Below are 20,173 nucleotides of genomic sequence, written 5' to 3' on the forward strand. Positions count from 1 at the left end.
GCGCTCCGGGCAGCGCTCCGCTTCGCGTACTTTTCGCGTTACGGAGCTTTGTGAAGCGAAGCTGATTGGTTCTCCGGCGTCTGTAAACATTCCAAACAGTCCGTAGCGGCCGCCATCTTGTCTCTCGGTAGGATCGAGAGACAAGAGGAGGCCAAAGCGAAGGGGCAAATGACCATAAGGGGGCATAGTAGATCCTCCCTGACCCCATAGGTTTGATGTGGAGGCTTTAAAAGGGCTTCGCGGGGCAAAAAAAAACAAACGTTTTTTTTGGTGGGGTGCGCCCGGTTAGCGTAACGGGAAGCGGACTGGGGAGCGTACTACATGGAAACAAGAATGATTGACTTTTAACTTATTGTATGTTTATAGACTTTTTTTTTCTTTTTTTTCTGCTGAGTGACGTCTCGGCCTATCTCCACGGGATGCAGTCCCTACCATCTCGGCGTTTAAGCCCAGGGGGACCGGTAGTGTGGGAGAGATAACGTCTGTTAACGTTCGATTCGAAGGAAATCAGGAAGTGTTGAAAAACATTGTCTGCGCCATCTTGCCTTTTTTCAAATGCCACACTTTTGTCGTGCACGGCAGCCATTTTAGATGCCTTGACCAGACCCACTCTCTGCACGCTGTCGATCCTTAGCATGGCTCCCCACCCTCGCAAGCATCTCCCCCAGGCAGTGGTCACCCCCGCTCTCTGTCTTATGCATGGGCAATAAACCTCCCCCCATCTGCGCTGCTCTTCCCTGAGAATCACACCCTGAGCCCGCCCGACACCTCCCTTTCGCCCTATTCACTACCGCACCCTCTGACACTCCTCTTCCTCTGTGTCCGATTGTCCAGGCCGGTCCCAGGCTATCAGGTAGCCCTGCAGATGTAGTTTATGGCCCCAGCTGTAAAGAATAACCCCTCTTCAAAGGAGTTACAGTAGATCAAGGCCCCCACCCTAAGAGATCCGTCACACCACACGCGTTCCTACTATCTGAAAACCATCCTGTATTGTGATTGGGGAGGGGACCGAGCCTGAAGCGGAAGATTCCAGGGATGCCTCTTTGTACATCAAAGTTTTTACAATTATGTGTCACATTAAAAATATATAGCACTCCAACAAAGTAGTAGGATTATAAAACGTTAATAACTTATAAATATATACAACGCAACAAAAACAGTAAAAACATTTAAACATTTTTAGGAAAAAAGAAGTAACAATGGTCAGTAGCGGTCGGTTGTGCGAATAGTCCCAAGGCAGCACAACGTCCTGAGTTCTGGACGGCACCCAGGTGATGTTGCCTGGGTGCCGCACTGGTTTTGGGTATCCTACAATGCTGCTCCGAATAACGGCGTGGGGCGTCCCGGGGGGTGGCTCGTCAGTAGCAGTCTGTTGTGCGAATAGTCCCAAGGCAGCAGAACGCGCTGAGATGTGGATGGCACCCAGGTGATGTCCAGTAAGTTGCCGCACTGGTTTTGGTATCCTACAATGCTGCTCCGAATAACGGCGTGGGGCGCCCGGGGGGGGGGGGGTGAGGCGGCGTGAACGGGCCTCCCCAGGTGGAGGCTCGTCTGCTGTAGTGGGGCGCCCCTTTACCGTTTCAGTTGCCATTCCGCCCGCTTTTGGTACACTGTGTCAAAATCCGCCATTCAGCTGAGTTGCGCCCACTCTTGCGGTGCAGCGATAGGCGGCTGCCACAGGACTCTCAAAATGGCGGCAGGCTCTTTCCTTTTTGGGCCTGGTCCACTGAAATGGCCCTGGGACACCTTGGAAATCGGACGCTTGTCTGCTAGGTCTTGGACCCCATTCTCGAAAGCGTCCCCTCAGCCTTGAGGATTCTACAAAAGTCTTGGGGGCCCCGACTCCTGCAGGCTTCCGGTGGGGAGCGGCTGCCATGATTGCTCGCGGAATGACCACGACGGAGCCACGAGATGGTGGTGCTCTCATGCTGACGCCAGCTTCAGTCTGAAACATCCAGAAACAAGGTGGGGCTTTCATCGTTTGGGAAAAAAAAAAAGTTTTCATCCAATGAAAAGTGTTCTTTTTAGGTCATATGATCAAGCCTTCCATCATTAGGAAACCAAAAGTAAAATGAACCAATGAAAAGTTTTATAAACAAGTCACATGACCTGTTATGCGGCATAGGGTATAAAAAGCGTAGAAAATCCGTTGGCACGTGACGCGGCGTCAGTAGCGGACCGATGTGCGAATAGGCCGAAGGCAGCACAACGCGCCAAGATCCGGATGGCACCGAGGTGGTGTCTAGCAAGTTGCCGCACTGGTGTGGCCATCCTACAATGCTGAAAGTCGGCGTGGGGCGCCCCGTTGGCCTGTGAGTTCGCGTCAGTAGCGGACCGATGTGCGAATAGGCCGAAGGCAGCACAACGTGCCAAGATCCGGATGGCACCGAGGTGGTGTCTAGCAAGTTGCCGCACTGGTGTGGCCATCCTACAATGCTGAAAGTCGGCGTGGGGCGCCCCGTTGGCCTGTGAGGTGGCGTCAGTAGCGGACCGATGTGCGAATAGGGCCAAAGGCAGCGCAACGCGCCAAGATCCGGATGGCACCGAGGTGGTGTCTAGCAAGTTGCCGCACTGGTGTGGCCATCCTACAATGCTGCGCCGAAAGTCGGCATGGGGCGCTCCGTTGGCCTGCGAGTTCGCGTCAGTCAGTGGGGGTTGTTTGAGGATCTGACTGCATTGGAAAGCAATGTGATGCTGTGCGTCGCCCCCAAGATGAAGGTTCCTCGGCTGCAGTGGGGCGCCCCTTGGTGTTTCACTCGCTATGCAGCTGAGTTGCGTGCGCACTTGCGGCGAATAGGCCGAAGGCAGCACAACAATATTTTCTGAATAGAAGACACCACAAGGCGCTGAGATTCGGTTGGCACCGAGGTGGTGTCTAGCAAGTTGCCGCACTGGTGTGGCCATCCTACAATCCTGCTCTGAATAACGGCGTGGGGTGCCCGAAGGGGGGGGGTGGAGGTGGCGTGAACGGGCCTTCCCAGGTGGAGGCTCGTCTGCTGTAGTGGGGCGCCCCTTTACCGTTTCAGTTGCCATTCAGCTGAGTTTCGGCCGCTCTTGATGCTACAGCGACAGGCGGCTGCAACAGGACTCTCAAAATGGCGGCCTGTTCTTTGGATTTGGGCCTGGTCCACTAAAATGGCCCTGGGACACCTTAGAACTCGGACGCTCGAATTTTTTTCCTTTCCTCTACATGCAAAAAAGGTAAATGCCCGGTACGTTACCTGCCTCATCTGCCACGATGTACTCTCCAGAGGAACCGAAAAAAAATATAGTTATGGTAACTATACCATGCATCGTCATATGGAGAGGTGGCACCGATTAATTATAGTGCTGCACAAAAGAGAGATTTGGAGGAGAACCCCCGACCTGCCAGTACATTCACCAAAGAAGTGGCACTGACAGCATCAGAGGCAAGGGAAACGGTCCCAAATATTTAGAAGAACTTTGGAAAGATTAAAATGACATGTTTAGATTGTGGCAAATTAATTTCATGTGGACAGATGAGTGTTACTCTAATAAATACAGCATATGAACATCATCATAGTCGATGGTTGGTAGAGACATTTTGACTATATCCTGGACCTGCCCGTCCTCGCCCAAAATGGCGCCGGAATAAATGGGACTCGTAACTCCTTGTTGTGTACTGGTTGCAGAACCTTGAAATCACGAGATACGTATGCAGTTTTGAAGCACATGGCGGGCGGGGACGAGAATTGATTGAATATTTCGACATCCCTATTGATATTAAGTTCTGATGTGTTATTGATTACTGTACTATTGAAAGTTCGAATTAACGTCACCCATGGTACTTGCCCGCAAATGTATATCTAGATAATTTTATTGTAACTGGCTCTGTCGTATTTTAATTATAAAATGTACGTCCACCGATTCCGCAACTGTTAGACACCTTAGTTCTTGCAACCTAATGGCCCGCCAGTTACGTTCCTCTACAGTGTGAATGTCTCCTCATCATATACGATTACAGTTTGCTCCGTGGCCGGCCCACGTGGTTATAGGCCCGTATTTGTATACTGACATTTTCACAATAAAGGTTTTTAAAAGAAAACATGGTAGTAGTATTTACATTGGTAAAGTTTTTAATAATAGTCACTGTTTTAGAATCAGTAAAAGGCAAGTGAAATAAAGCATTCCAATTACATGAAGGGTAAGAGGTATAATACGCAGGAACGCAGTAAAGATAAATGGTCAAGGGCTGTTGTGTTTCTACTTCTGCAACATAAAGTGATCGATAAGAATCTGATATTCAGGCGTATCGGCGACTAAGACAGCAGGCCGAGCCTCTTTTGCTCAACGGCTCCGTCATGGGACGAAGAAACGCCCTTTTTCTCGAAAAAGGAATATATTTTACTTGCAGGACAGTTGTAAATTTTCCGGGAAAGTACATTAGCCTGGAACATTATAACATATGTTTAAGAAAAAATAATGTTCGAAAGTAATAAAAAGCGTAATTTTTAGGTCATATGACCAAGCCTTTCATCATTAGAATAAGAAAAGTAAAATGAACCAATGAAAAGTTTTATTAACAAGTCACATGACCTGTTATGCTTACGTAACGCGCTGCGCGCCGCGCCCCGGATCGCTTCCGGGAAGCTGCGCTTCGCGCACCGGAGCACTTCCGGATGCGCTAACGCGGCGCGTCATATGACGCATTACGCGACAACGCAGGTCCAGAATATAGTCAAAATGTCTCCACCAACCAGCGGTCGGAACACAACCCCTTTCAGCAGGCTAAATAGTTCTGTTAAATGACAACAGGAGGGACAGGCAACAAGAACCATCAGTCAAAGAGGGGAGGGCAAGTTCTTCTCTACCGGGTCACGTTGGGGCGCTACCGGAACTGATCGAATTGGTAGTCTAAAGTGTTTCTGGATGTTTCAGACTGAAGCTGGCGTTAGCATGAGAGCACCACCATTTCGTAGCTCCGTCGTGGCCATTCCACGAGCAATCATGCTAGCCGCTCCCCACCAGAAGCCTGCGGGAGTCGGGGGCCCCCAAGACTTTTGTAGAATCTTCAAGGCTGAGGGGACGCTTTCGAGAATGGAGCCCAAGCTCTAGCAGACAAGCGTCCGAGTTCCAAGGTGTCGCAGGCCCATTTTAGTGGACCACGCCCAAATCTGAAGAGCCGGCCGCCCAATTTGAGAGTCCTGTGGCAGCCGCCTATCGCTGCACCGCAAGAGCGGGAGCAACTCAAGTACAGGGTGAGCGAGACGCTGTAGTCGAAAGAGCGGGCGGTAAGCAGCTGAATAGCGGAAGAGGCACAGTGTAGCAAAAGCGGGCGGAATGGCAACTGAAACGGTAAAGGGGCGCCCCACTACAGCGTGTCTTTAGGTGAAACGGATTGTGGGACAAGGTCAAGAATGGAAGAGTCACCAAAAGGCAAAAAGTTCCGCTTGACCCTGGGAGCCGGCCACTTATGTCGGGGCGATCTCAGGCCACACCAGGGCAACACGACTTGCGGAGGGGGCCGGAGGCAAGCGCCCCCTCCGAGTCCGCGCCATGACACCGTCCCTCGGGGGCCTCCGTCAAGCGGTTCAGGGTGGCACCGCATCACATTGTTTTCAAATACAGTCACGTCCTCAAACAGCCCCCACTTACATTGAGAATAGTGAAGCTGTAGCAAGTGCAAATAGGCTTCAGACAGTGTTACAAGCACTCCTCAAAACTTTGAACTATCAGAGTGCATGAGTTTCATGCTCGATCGATTGAGCTAGCCGGATCGGGCAACAAAAAGTATAAAATAGTTATGTAAATAGTTATTTAATACAATGTTTTACCCTGTTACTTTGCTGGTGTGTTGTATATATTTGTAATATTTGCATAGAGTTTATCGTTATTTTGGGCAGGGTGGGTGGCGGAGCCGAGCTGTCTTGCAGCCATCATGGTGTGGAGCTCAGTTCATCTCACTAGTTTCGTATTTCTCATGAGGGGTTGTTCCTAATGTTTCTATTTTAGCGAGGTCAAAAAGAGATCCCATTAGTGGCCTACTGATTTTGCTCGATTCCTTTTGTTTTTTAACACGATTTTTCACTATCTGCAAAGACTAAACAGAGTATTGCGACTCTGTGCTTGTTTGTAAATAGAGAATGAACCAAAGAGAAACAATTCTAAAACAGTAAATGCTTGGATAACAATCAATCAAATGGAGAGAGAAGCAGGCACGACGGATTACAACGGGGGCAAAGACCTGCGTTAACTACCCTTCACTATCTGCAAAGAGAGAGTACTCCTAATAGAAATGAGGGGGAGGGGGGGCAGCATTCAAAGCAGATCAGTGTGCATAAACACGAAAATGTTTTTACTTACCACGTACTTGACATTCGACAGCTTATGATATTTGCTATTAAAAAACCATTGAAATTCACTGAAAAAACCATAGGTTAGAGACCATATATAGTTAGGAATTAGCATTTAAAAAACCTTGAAAATTCACTGAAAAAACCATAGGTTATAGACCATATATAGTTAGGGATTCGCATTTAAAAAACCTTATTTTACTCACACAAAACCATTGAAATTCCATATATAGTTAGTTGCACTAACTATATATCGCGCACCCGCAATCCACTGCTGATGATGTCACATATTACATCATTCATGACATGGTCAGTGACATCACTGATGACATCACTGATGACATCTCAAATGACATCACTGATGACATCACTGATGACATCTCAAATGACATCACTGATAACATCTCAAATGACATCACTGATGACATCTCAAATGACATCACTGATGACATCACTGATGACATCTCATTTGACATCAATGACCACATCACTGATGATATCATTCATGTGACAATACAATGCATCTCCTCACACTTTAACATAACCTCTGTTACACCCAGTGTTCAATACAGAGTATAATTTTTGAAACCATTGACACACCAATACTAGTTACTACATACGCACTCACTGATTCCTATGTTTACACACACATTCACTCATTCACCCATACAATCATTCATACATACAATCACTCATCTTTACAACACTATCATATGCACTCATACACCTATACAGACACTCACACTCTGTCACTCATCCATGGAGTTACTCACACACCTAGTCAGTCCTGTAAAGAATCAATCACACTTCCATTTTCTAATCTATACAGTTAAACATAGAGCACCTTACATTTTGAAACATATACTAGCACATACTTACTCTCTTATACAATCATTGATACAAGTACACATTGATCTGCACAGAGTCACACACCTCCCAGCCAGCCACACACACACTCAGTCTCCCATACAAATACTTGGGCAATAAATCAATAACCCATATAGTTACTCATATAGCTACTGATCAACACATGCAGCAGTTTACAGAACAACAGACATAATGATGCACAAATTAAGACAGTTTAGTCACTAACCCATGCACTCAGTGAGACACATTTAATCACTCACTCATACATTCAGTCATGCACCTACTAAATCCTTCGTCCAGACACTTATACATCTACTCATTCTTCAATATGTAAGACATATTTTAACTTTACAGAAACATACAGTCACTGGATGTTGTCATCAGTGATGTCATCAGTGATGTCATTTGAGATGTCATCAGTGATGTAATCAGTGATGTCACTGACCATGTCATGAATGATGTAATATGTGACATCATCAGCAGTGGATTGCGGGTGCGCGATATATAGTTAGTGCAACTAACTATATATGGAATTTCAATGGTTTTGTGTGAGTAAAATAAGGTTTTTTAAATGCTAATCCCTAACTATATATGGTCTATAACCTATGGTTTTTTCAGTGAATTTTCAAGGTTTTTTAAATGCTAATTCCTAACTATATATGGTCTCTAACCTATGGTTTTTTCAGTGAATTTATATATATATAATTTTTTTAAAATATATATTCAGACCGCAACTCCAACTCCCAACGTTAGAGCAAGAACATCTAGAATTGCCCCAACATTCCAGAATACCCTCATTCCTCCTCACCCCAGTCCTCCATTTCTTTTTATCTCACTGTTGTTGGTTCTATTTCATCTCTTCTTTTTCCCTTTGCCGGTGATTCCATACTTTCTTGTTCTTCTTTCCGAGCCATGCGTAACATTATTCTGCTCTTATCCTGTATAAATAAAGGTATGTAAAATGCTGTAGAAAATATATATAGACATGTACAGTTTGTTTCAATATTTTATATTGTAAAAAAAAACTGGTCATGATGAAAACAACCATACAGTGATGGTGCTGGCAGTCAGGTAAAATAATTAGCATTGTTCCTTGTGGAATCATAGTCATTTATGTTGCAGTAAAGATTTAAAATAGATTTTTAGACAAAAACAATGAAAATGGTTGTCTGATTGTTTGGCTTGGTGGAAAATAATAACCTGGCTACTCTTGCTAGAAACACTGAGTCGACAATGAGCAGTGATCTCAGAAGCTTCTTTTGGGTCTCTGACCATGATTCGTGAGGCTATTAAGCTGGTACAGTTAGTGATGCAGGGATTTAACTGGCATGCTTAGTTTAGAGGTTGGCGACTGAGGATCACTGCCCTGCATTGTTCTGCTGAGATAGTTAACTCGTCTCTATTGTGCTTAATGTGATTTTAAAAGGGGGGGCGTGGCTTGCGCCCGGCGGAGATGGCGGCTGCTTCGTGACTCTCCGGGACGACGGGAGGAAGAACAGCCCAGCACGACTTCCTACACACACGCACTGACCTCGGGACGGAGCATGAGGCGTGCAAACATCTTCAGGATCTGAGGCGCTTCATTTTGAGCCTCTTCCTGGCTTGTAGCTGAAATAAATACAGCATGAGCAGCGGTGCGGCTCTGTGGTAATAGCGCCCGCCATTTTCTACCGACCGCCGAAGGAGCTTTCTCCGATGCGGTCTACTGCTGCACCTGCTGCCTTCCCATGGAGTGACCCATGCAACTTCAAATGCCCTCAAAGGTACTTTTATTTAATACATATTTAAGGCTTGTGGGACAGTCCCCTCTCACTCGCAAAGCCCATTTCAGCTCCGCTGAGCTTCTGTCATCCATTTTGATTTTCACCGCCGACGGAGCTTGTCTCCAATGTGGTGTTTACATTCTCTTCTCATGGCGCAGTTAACTACCAATTAAATCGAAGTTTTCTTCACAAATTGCTTACTACATTGTTTCGTTTGACCCTGGACTTAATAATTAAACTTTTATGGCTTGTGCTGACAGGAATATTTTTCCCTGCGCTGCATGTACTACCAAAACTGCTTGCCTGCCTCGTGAACGACCTACATGAACTCAAACTTTATTAAAAGTGCTCTCCTTCAAGATATACTGTATGACTTGCCAGCATTTTTTCTCTTATAGGCAGGATAAGATACAGTTTTTATTGTGATTATGCCAGACATTATGCCTTTTGCTCTTTTTTCTGTAGTTGGAGCCTCTTCAAAATGTAATTGAGCATGGCCTAACTTGAAATTGTTTCACACATTGCTATTTACAATATATGTCAGGTATTGTGCTTACCGGTTACAATTTTTATATATGAACTTGGCTCTACGCATTGTTTATATTTTTGTCTAAAACTTTACAGCGCATTTATTCTTCGTATATTATGGGCTTATCTCCTATACCTGTTTAATGAATGTGAACTTAAATCCCTTTGCCTTTTTCCTAATTTCTTATACATAAAAGACTACCAGTGACGTAATTATAGTGATGCAGTAACTTACCTAGTTATACATGCTGTATGTACTTATTTACATGTTTCTCTGCTCTTATTAGAATACGATACTTATTCTTAAGCCTATGTACAATAGGAACTTGTTATTACTGACCTTTTATTTTGAAATCTATCTCTCTTCATTTATGGGAAAACAACTTAAAGGTTTAGCTCAGCCTAAATCCTCATCTCGTAGATTCCTACTTCAAACCAGCTCCCGCTACCATTGTCTAGCCATGGATAACTCAACCAGCACTTCACCTAACAGTGCATCGATATCAGCGCTTTCTCTAAGTTCTACCACCACAAAAGCGTCAACTAAAATCCTGAAAAAAGATTCTCCCATCAGTCCTAAACAATCCTCTTCAGTCACCATGGACTTGTTGTTAGAGGAAATCAGAGCATTACGCCCATTTATTAAAGAGACCACTTCAACACTCCAGATTCTCTCTGACAAATGGTCAAATGTGGAAGGACGTGTTACTACTTTGGAACAGAATGTCGAATCTCTGTCTTCTTCCACCTCCAAAGTGGAATCCTTATGCTCCCAAGTCTCACTATTGCACAAGCAAATAGAACACTTAGAAAACAGAAATAGGAGAAATAATCTCTGTATTTATGGTTTACCTGAAGGAACAGAGGGCTCAGGCTCTATTACTTTCTTCAAAACCTTTCTTCCAAAACTTCTTAAATTTCCAGAAAGCACTGTTCTAAATATCCAAAGAGCTCATCGATTGGGAGCAACAACACATATCGCGTCCTCTTCTTCCGCGAAGAAAGCCAAGGGGAGTGATATTATACTTTTTTGAGTACACTGACTTATTACAAGTTTTATCTGCAGCTAGAGCAATGAATAAAATCACTTGGTCAGGCAACTCTTTGTTCTTCACTCAAGATTATGCTAAACCAACGGCGGATCGCCGCAGAGAATTCTTAACACTTCGGCCTCAACTGCGCTCGATAGGCGCGCTATATGGTCTTTTTCATCCCTGCTTATTTAAAGTGACCATCAATAACAAGACCACCACATATGAGGATCCAACAAAGCTTAACAGCTTCCTTTACTCCTACCATGCTGCCGCAATGGATATCGCTTCTTTGCCAAACTTCAAATAGTCCTTTCGGATTCTCTTATGTTTGCACATTCTAATTAATTGTTCGCATCTGCAATTCTCCTCAACTTATTTTTCTCTCCTTCAGGCATATCTTATAGATATGTGTTATTCATAGAGTATTAAGTTTTGGGCTGCATAGTAACTTACTTTTTTCTTGATATCTTCAGTATTTGTTTGATATCTCTTCTTTTTTATTCACAGGTTAATTTGGCGTCCTTCGTTTCCTTCCCCATGTTCCAACAACTCACTGGTTGTTGTTCTCCTCTCCGTCCTCCCTCATGAGTCTCGAGTACGTCATCATTCGCTGTGGCCTTCCATCCCTCCATCTCCCGTATGTCTTGGATTTGTTGTAAGTCTTTTGTCCTTTTATCTTGTCTCTGTCTGCATGTCTTGTTCTCCTTTTCTTTTCTTCCTCTCCTTTTTTCTTGGCTTTTTAACTCTCCTGTCTCAGTACTTTTTCTTACCTTTTCTTATTCTTGTACTCCCTATTATACAAATCTTCAATATTATTCCTTCTTTTTTCTTATATTTTCTTTTTCATTTTCATTACCTCTTTTCAAATATTATTGGTTCATTGTTCAATATGGTTCTATTTGTTCAGATTGTTGTTCTTTTTTGATTGCATCATTTTGTTCTGGTTCTAATATATGCCTTTAAAAAATATTTCGTGGAATGTCAGGGATTTGCATTCACCTATTGAGAGACAAAGGGTTTTAGCTCATTTAGCTAAATTGGACACAGATATCGCATGTATACAAGAGTCCCATTTGTCAGTTGAAGAATCTATAAAGTTGTATTTTCTCCAGGTGATGGCAAACGAAACAGTGTCCTTATTCTTTTCCGTAAGTCTCTTCCCATTAAGATACTTTCCCATTGCTCTGACCCAACAGGTAGATGGGTGTTTGTTAAATTTTTGATAGATAATGTCCCACTCTCCTTGTTGAACATATATGCACCTACATCGGCGATCCTTCCTTTTGGAAATCTCTAGCATCACAAATAACACAATGTTATGATGATAACTTCATCCTTGCAGGTGTTTTTAATGAAATTTTCAACCCCTTCATTGATCTACACTCTTTATCTTCATTTCTTCCTCATAAATCTCACACATTATTTACACAAATTGTGAAGCAACACAAATTGATAGACGCCTGGCGACTTTGTAATCCTACAATAAGGGAATATCCTTTTTACTCCCCGATGCACCACACTCAATCCAGACTGGATAATTTTTTTATCTCTCATAACGTAGCTCAATCACTTGTAAAGGCAGATATTGGTTCCATTTTAATATCTGATCATGCGCCGTTCTCCATGCTTCTTGATGTCTTAGGCAAACCTCAACAAACTCGTAAATGGCGTTTTTTATAATTCTTTGCTTTTAGATCCAGTTTTTACATCATCCTTTACTTTTCACGAATTTTTCTCTTTAATCACACAGATACTACACAATTCAATTTTATTTATTATGTTTTGGCTCTCAGAAGAGGGCCACATAAAATATACAGAATAAAACAGAACAAATACATTGCAAGAATATACCATTAAAGAAGCAAGGATGAATACAAAACTGACATGCAAAACAAAAGACTACAAAAGGTCGGAAAGTCAAAACATCTCCAGGGACATATTAATAAATAGCTAAGAAACCTTTAAAAAAGTTAAAAATATGGAAGCAGAACATTTCATTAGGAGGGCAATAAAGTGCATGAAGAAAGCCGTTCAAAGTGACGATGCCAAGGCGGAGACAAATAAATTTTAACCATCTGAAGCGCAATTTACGGAGCGCAGGGCAAATCAGTAAAACATGCATACAGTCCTGGATATTCAATTTACATAGATTGCACAAAGCAGAGGAACCATACCATTTGGATAACAGTAGATTTAAAGGTATTAAATCGTAACGTAAAAGAAACCAAAATCTACGAATACCATGCGGTAGGATCCATATAACATAGGGTTGAGGAAGCTTCATCACATAGGAATTGAGGAGAAGGTCTACATTCCTTTTTTCACAAATTAACTTTTTATCAGAGTGAAAACATAGGTCCCACGAGGCTGCTTTTAGAACGAGTTTTAACTGTAGGGGAGAGTACAAAAACAAAGCGTTTTCATCTAATTTTAGAAGGGTTACAGCTTTTCTAAAATTACATACAAGTTGAGAAAACTCGTTAAAATTACCCAATAATTCACTTCTGAGGAGAGCTCTCATAGTCCCTACTTCCGCTCTAGCAAGGCAGGCCACCCATCTTACAAGGGCACATAATCCCTGTACCCAGCTACTCCTGAGACCAAAGTCAAGCCTGCAAGCGGCCAAAGAGCACGCAGTATTTAGGGAAGAAAGAGATCTGAGAAGTTTCCCCTCAATCTTATGGCAAAAGTCCCAGTTTTTCACCTCTATAAGTTCAATACCATACAGTATTGTTGCGGGGATTTTAGATCTATACACTTCCAATAAGCTCGGGAAGTGCCGTTTCCCCGTTGCCTGGTATAGGGAATTTAAACCTTTGCCATGGGCAAGAGCTTTGCGTGAACAATGCTCTATATGGAGCCTCTCACTCAAGTTAGCCGTGATGATTTTTCCCAGGAAGGTATAGGACTTTACAACCTCCAGTTTTTGGCCCCCGATAAACCAACCAAAATCTACAGATCGGCACTTCTTCTTACCAGCTATACACATAACTTTACTTTTGGTAATATTGATCTTCATGCAATGGGCTACAGCAAAGGCATGAAGAGCATGTAGCCGATTTGCAAGTCCTTTAGGGGTCAAATCAAGAATAAGGACATCATCGGCATACATCAGGCAGGATATACTACACCTTTCCATATAGTGTGGGATACATTTAAGGCTTCAGCTAGGGATTTTATTATCAGATTTGTCTCTAATAAACGCCGAAAAGCACGACAAACTACTAATGCTCTCTTAGCTAAAATTAAAGCATTGGAACATTCATACTACTCATCCAAATCTAAGGACTGCTTATCAGACTTTCTGGAGGCCAAATTTCAGTTCAATCAGGATACGACCAACAACGCTTCCAACTTCCTGTAGCTAACTATTTAAAGGTTAAACAAAATACGCTTAACATTGAATCTGTCTATGGTCAAGATACTTAATTGAAATTTAAAGATGGAGATATCTTGAATGAGTTTCTTCACTTCTATGAATCACTTCACACGTCTGAAACTTCTTCCTCGGACTATGACATTACTCAATTTCTATTTCCAATACAATTTACCCCTTTTATTAATTTGGATCTCTCCCCGGTAGAAACTGATCTCTCACAGAAGGAACTTTTGGAGGCTTTAAAGACACTTAAGAAGGATAAGGCTCCAGGTTCGGATGGGTTCGCTGTTGAGTTCTTTGCTCATTTTTCAAATCTACTCCTCCCTAAATTGTGTATCCTCATCTCTGCTTTTTTGCAGTCAGGTCAATCTTCTTGCTCATTTGCAGACACCCTTATTTGCCTTATACCAAAATAAGGTAAGGATCCACAACATTGTAAAAATTACCACCCTACATCTCTAGTCAATATTGATTATAAGATTTTCTCAAAAGCATTAGCTTTGCGGCTAGAATCTCATTTGCCTGATTTGCTAGGTGCAGAACAATCCGGATTTGTTAAAGGAAGTCTTATTACAGATAATACCCGTTTATTTTTTGATATTTTGTCTAAAGCCTCGCATTCCTCTCATCATCTAGCGGCCATAGCGCTTGATGCTGAAAAAGCATTTGATAGAGTAGCGTGGCCTTATCTTTTCCGTGTCCTTCAATGGTTTGGTTTTGGACCGATGATTATCACTTTTATCTCTCTTCTCTATTCTGCTCCAAGAGCTGCCGTATCAGCAAATGGTGACCTCTCTCCTTACTTTCACTTACATAGAGGTGTCAGGCAGGTTGTCCACTTTCTCCTTTTCTTTTTAACCTTGCTTTGGAACCCTTTCTATTACGAATACGTCAAAATACCGATATTCATGGTTTCACTTTTAAAGACACTACTGTCAAGATGGCAGCATATGCTGATGATGTTCTTCTGTTTTAATCCCGACCTCAGACTTCTCTTTCTGCTTTTCTAGCAGAGGTTCAGTCCTTTGCATTTGTCTCTGGTTATAAGTTAAACAGGGATAAGTGTGAGATTCTACTTCTCACCAAGTTTACTCTCAATGCTGATTTTGACTCTTCGGGTTTCACTTGGAGCCCCCAATACCTTAAGTACTTAGGTTTACACTTCTCTCCGACCATTTCGGAGACAATTTCTCGCTGTTTGGAAAACTGCATCCAAAAATGATCGTCTTTGACGTCGAAATGGCATCCTCTTTATTTATCTTGTTGGGGTCGTTTAGATACCATTAAAATGATGCTCTCGCCCATAGTTTTGTACACGATCTCTAATATTCCACTAATTATTCCATCCAAGCATTTCAAGAAGATTACTTCCATTTTGTCCTCCTTTTTATGGAGTACTAAAACAGCATGTATGTCTATGTCAAAACTAATTTGTTCAAAGTCAGAGGGTGGGGTGGATTTCCCTGACTTTCCTACTTAACACAAATCATTCCTTCTGGACCAGGCATCTAAATGGCTTTCTGAATCTGACATATATCTCCCTAAATGGGCTTTACTTGAAGGTACCTTTCTTTCACCATTTTCATTTCAAGAGTACCTGTCTTTTACACGTATACCACAATCCATTTCTACTCCCATAATCAAACTGACCTCCAAATTGATCCCATCTGACGCTGAAACCTCCTTCTTTACTTCACCCATCTGGCATAATAAGAATATTTCAATTAATAACAAACCCATTTTTTGGAAAGCTTGGAGACAGCGTGGTTTAATATGGGTCCATCAACTGTAAGATCAAGATCGTATCTTGTCATTTGAAAGACGGCCTTGGTTAAAGCGGCGGATGATATAAGATCCATCCGTGACGCTGGGGGCACAGCAGTTTTAATACTGCTTGATCTGTCGGCAGCTTTCGAAACAGTCGATCATACCATCTTGATCGACCGTGTCGAGGGCATGGGAATCCAACACAATGCCAAGAAACTATTGGCCTCTTTCCTGACGGACAGGACTCAGGTGGTTACCATCGGACCGTTCCACTCATCCTCCTTGTCTCTGCCATGTGGAGTCCCCAAGGCTCATCCCTAAGTCCGACGCTCTTTAACATTTATGTGTCGGACCTTGGCAACGTTATTCGTGCATATGGGATGAGCTTGACCTCCTATGCAGATGACACCCAGCTGGTCCTTGCCGTGGGAAGGGATGGCCACAAAACTGCAAATGCTTTTAATCAGGGTATGCAGGCAATAGGGAACTGGATGGCGGCCAATTGTCTGAAATTAAATTCAGACAAATCCGAAGTAGTCATTTTTGGCCATCTGACTCCCGAATGGTCCTCCCTCTGGTGGCCTCTATCACTGGGCACCCCGCCGAACCCAGTCAGTAAGGTGAGGAACTTGGGAGTCATGTTCGATGATCGTCTTACCTTCTTCCCCCATGCAAATCAGATCACTTCCTCTGCCTTCCATAAATTACGATTGATAAAAAAAATTCTCCCATTCCTTCCAGAGACAGCAGCCAAAACCCTGGTTAGTGCCTTGGTACTGTCCACATTAGATTACTGCAATGCACTCTTTCTAAATGCTCAAGAAAGAGTTCTAAATAAAATGCAGACTATTCAAAATGCCGCTGCAAGGTTACTAGGAAAAATTCCCAAATACCATTCTGTGTCAGAAACCATTAGGAATCTTCACTGGCTCCCGATTAGAAATAGAGTCAAATTCAAAACCCTTTGCATAGTGTACAAGGCTCTGCGTAACATAGGACCAGCTTTTTTCACCGGAAATCTCATTCCCTACTGTCCCCCCAGAACCCTAGGCTCTTCCAGCTTACAAGAACTTGTGGTACCTCGTACCAAAACTGTTTTATGGGGTGATAGAAGATTTCTAGTATCTGCACCAAAGCTCTGGAACACTCTGCCGCACTCGATTAGAACAAGCCCCACTCTCTGGTCTTTTCGAAAACAACTCAAGACCTGGCTTTTTAATCTGTGATCTCGGGATCCCTCTTTCAGGCTGAAACACTGCAGATATTTAGCGCCGAGATGCCCTTGGGCCTTTGCATGCGCTTTATAAAAGTTCAAAATAAATAAATAAATAAATAAATAAAGGGCTAGCTCTATTTTCTCCCTACCTCTATCCTTTAAATCTAAATATATTCTCTTGTCGGAAGCTATTCAAAATGCCCACTCAAAATTTGAGCTAATCTAACCAACTGATCCACGTGAGCTCTTGCATTTGGGTCAACTTAGGAATCTTGTTCTTGGTGCTTCTGCGGCATCCTCTACATATAAATTTCTACATTTTTCCCCACATCCAAGGGATAAAACTAAGGTAGAATTAGCGTGGGAAACCGATTTAGGGTCCTCCTGGACGATAGACTTTTGGGGTAAAATATGGCTTAAAATTCTTAAATCTTCTAGGGCGGCTAATACCACACAAACACTCTTTTTCATTTATAATAGTCTCGTACTTTCTCCACTCACACTTCATGCTAGACATGCTCATATCATAGACCTATGTTGGTCTTGTTTGCTACCACAGGCAGAGCTATTTCATATGCTCTTCACATGTCATTTTGTTCACACTTTTGGAAAAAAGTATGGGCTAAAATAAGCTCCAATTTTAATTCAACCCATTCTTTTACCCTTTCACATATTTTCCTTGGTAGCCTGTCCCCTATTTGGGATAACTGTGAGTCTAATGTTAACATCATTGACTTATTGCTGGCAGTGACCTTTCAGCAAATCACCAAGAATTGGAATGACTTCACCAAACTATTATTTCAGGCATGGTGGTATGTGGTTTGTTACAATCATAGATTTGACACATCTTTTGTATACCCGTTACACATGGCACCAAAACGCCTTCATTTGTGGTCACCTGTCACACTTTTTATTTACACAAGCGCAAATCGCTCTCTTTGTTTGCCTCCTTCACAACAAGAAGTTTCTAAACCCCCATGACATTGTTTAGAGTTATTATTGCATGTTTTGTTTTATCTTATACCGTACTCTCCATTTTCTATTTGCGTATTTTTCATATGGTGTAATTTTGTTGTTTATTGATGTCTATCTATTCTAGTAACATACCTTATAATATTTTTTCTTTTTCTTTGCTTTGAACCATACTTGTTTTCTTGATTACACAATAGAAACATCACGTGTTATTTTTCTATTACATGTTATCATCAACTTAAGCTGTACTGTGAACATACTTTCAATAAACTTTCTTTTGAACTAATGTGATTTTAAACAATTTAAGGGTCACAAAGTTGTTCTTGGGAAACTACTACTGGGGCTGCCAAATGCTAAAGTTGCTACATACCAAGGTTGTCTTGTCTTGATTCCACCTCATGCCTCTTTTTTCCACCAACCTACTTTTCACCTATTTCTTGCACCACCTACATTTCCTGTCTCTTTATTCCACTCTTGCAAGTTGTTTTTCATCACTGCTTTCTCCGTTTGTCCCAGTTTTGCTATCTTTCCCTTCCTCCTCCTTTCTCCCTTTTCTGCTTTTCCCTGTCTTGCTCTGAGTCAAAGTCCAATGATGAAACTAAGTGGCTGTGCCAAAAATTAGCGCCAATGCCCATTTCTTAACATATGGAGAAAAAAAATATGAAAAATATAAAAAATGCTTATTTTCGAGCTATATATGTGATTTTCCTTTTTTATTTCAACGTGGCATTTATTTGCAACATGAATGCTAGAAAGATTTTAGAGGCAGTTTTGACCCTGGTTTAGGGGCACATTTGCTTCCTAGCCGTTCCACTCATTCAAAAAATACATTTTCTTTCCAGGTCTTGGCAGACATTTCTCTTAAATGTGATTCTGTAGCTGTGTCAAGATTAAATATTTGTTTATTTCATTTGCAGAGCGACCACTAAGACCAAGCGCTCTTTACAAGTAACCAGAATTAAAACAAAAAAACAAATCAGCATGGGTGTCAGATTACAGAAATGCTGGAAAGACTTCAGACACAACCACGTGATTTCTTAACTATGGGTATGCTATTTAATTGGCACCAGTGAATGTAAAATGTGAGCGTGGAAGTTCTTTCTTTCTGTTACAGGTATTAGTTCTGGAGTGCAGCATTTGTGAGTTTTCCTGTTTCCATTTATATCAAGAACTGTTAAAAAAAAGAAAAGGCGGGAATGCACTGAGAAAGGGATATAGGGGTAGATTATGATTGCGGTGATTCCGCATCCTTCGGGCCGGTGGAAGCCACCGCCGGCCCGGAGGATGCGGAATCACCGCTGCGGACCTTCAAAACACCCACCGCCAGATTATGATGGCAGTGGGATCACCGGCGGACGGCAGGTCCGTCCGCCACTGATCCGCGGGGTGTTGGACGCAATTTGGTGGCGGTGTCTGCAAAACACCGCCAGCCAAATTACGATGGGTTAGTAAACATGCTTTTCCGCGGCAGATTTACCGCCGTGGAAAAGCATGTGGACAATAGCTTCTGGGGGGCACTTACGGGCCCCCAGGGTGTCGGGGGTGCACATGGGGGGGTACTATGGTACCCCCCTGCATTTGCATGCACAAAGCGGCAGGCACCGCGTGGTGCCTGCCGTTTTGTGCATGCAAATGCAAAGCATGCATATTTAACATTGCGGCGGGTGCTGCTTAAAGCAGCATCCGCCGCAATGTTAACTATACGGGATGTGACCGCCAGGGTGGCGGTCACATCCTAATTCCAATTGAGGGACCGCCGCTGCCCCTGCGGGCGGTCCCTCCACCTCGGGCGTGGCGGACGGACGCAGGTCCATCCGCCATCCTAATAGGCGCCATAGTCTATATGGTATGCGTTATTTTTAAAACAAGTGGCCCTGCTATGGGCATATATATGGTATTGCAGAAAAGGAGAAAGATTGGCAACAGTTTTAGCTCACAAATCTGTGGTCCTAAAACACACTAAACCTTGATTACAAGGAGTACAGAAAAGGGTGAGATGTTTATCACACCCAATAAATACTGATGCCTGGAGTGCGGTATTTAGTGTGGTCTTATTATGAGAGGAGTTGATGGGGAAGAGGTATTTACTTCTTTTGATGAATACCGGCAGGGTACAGTATTTACCAGTTGAGGCAAATACCGCTTAAATTAGGTTTCTCTCATTTAATAGGGTATTACACGAGGAATTGAATGCTTAGCACCCCAAAGTACATATGTATTCTTTTTTCTTAGGCATTTTTCCCTGCTAAATTTCTGCAAGTTTGACCTGTCAAAATGTACCTGGACAAATTGCTGTGGGTGTGGTAATGGCTGCTGATATCGAAATTACAATA

The sequence above is a fragment of the Lissotriton helveticus genome, chromosome 2_1, assembly GCF_964261635.1.
Source record: "Lissotriton helveticus chromosome 2_1, aLisHel1.1, whole genome shotgun sequence".
NCBI classification, from domain to species: Eukaryota; Metazoa; Chordata; class Amphibia; order Caudata; family Salamandridae; genus Lissotriton; species Lissotriton helveticus.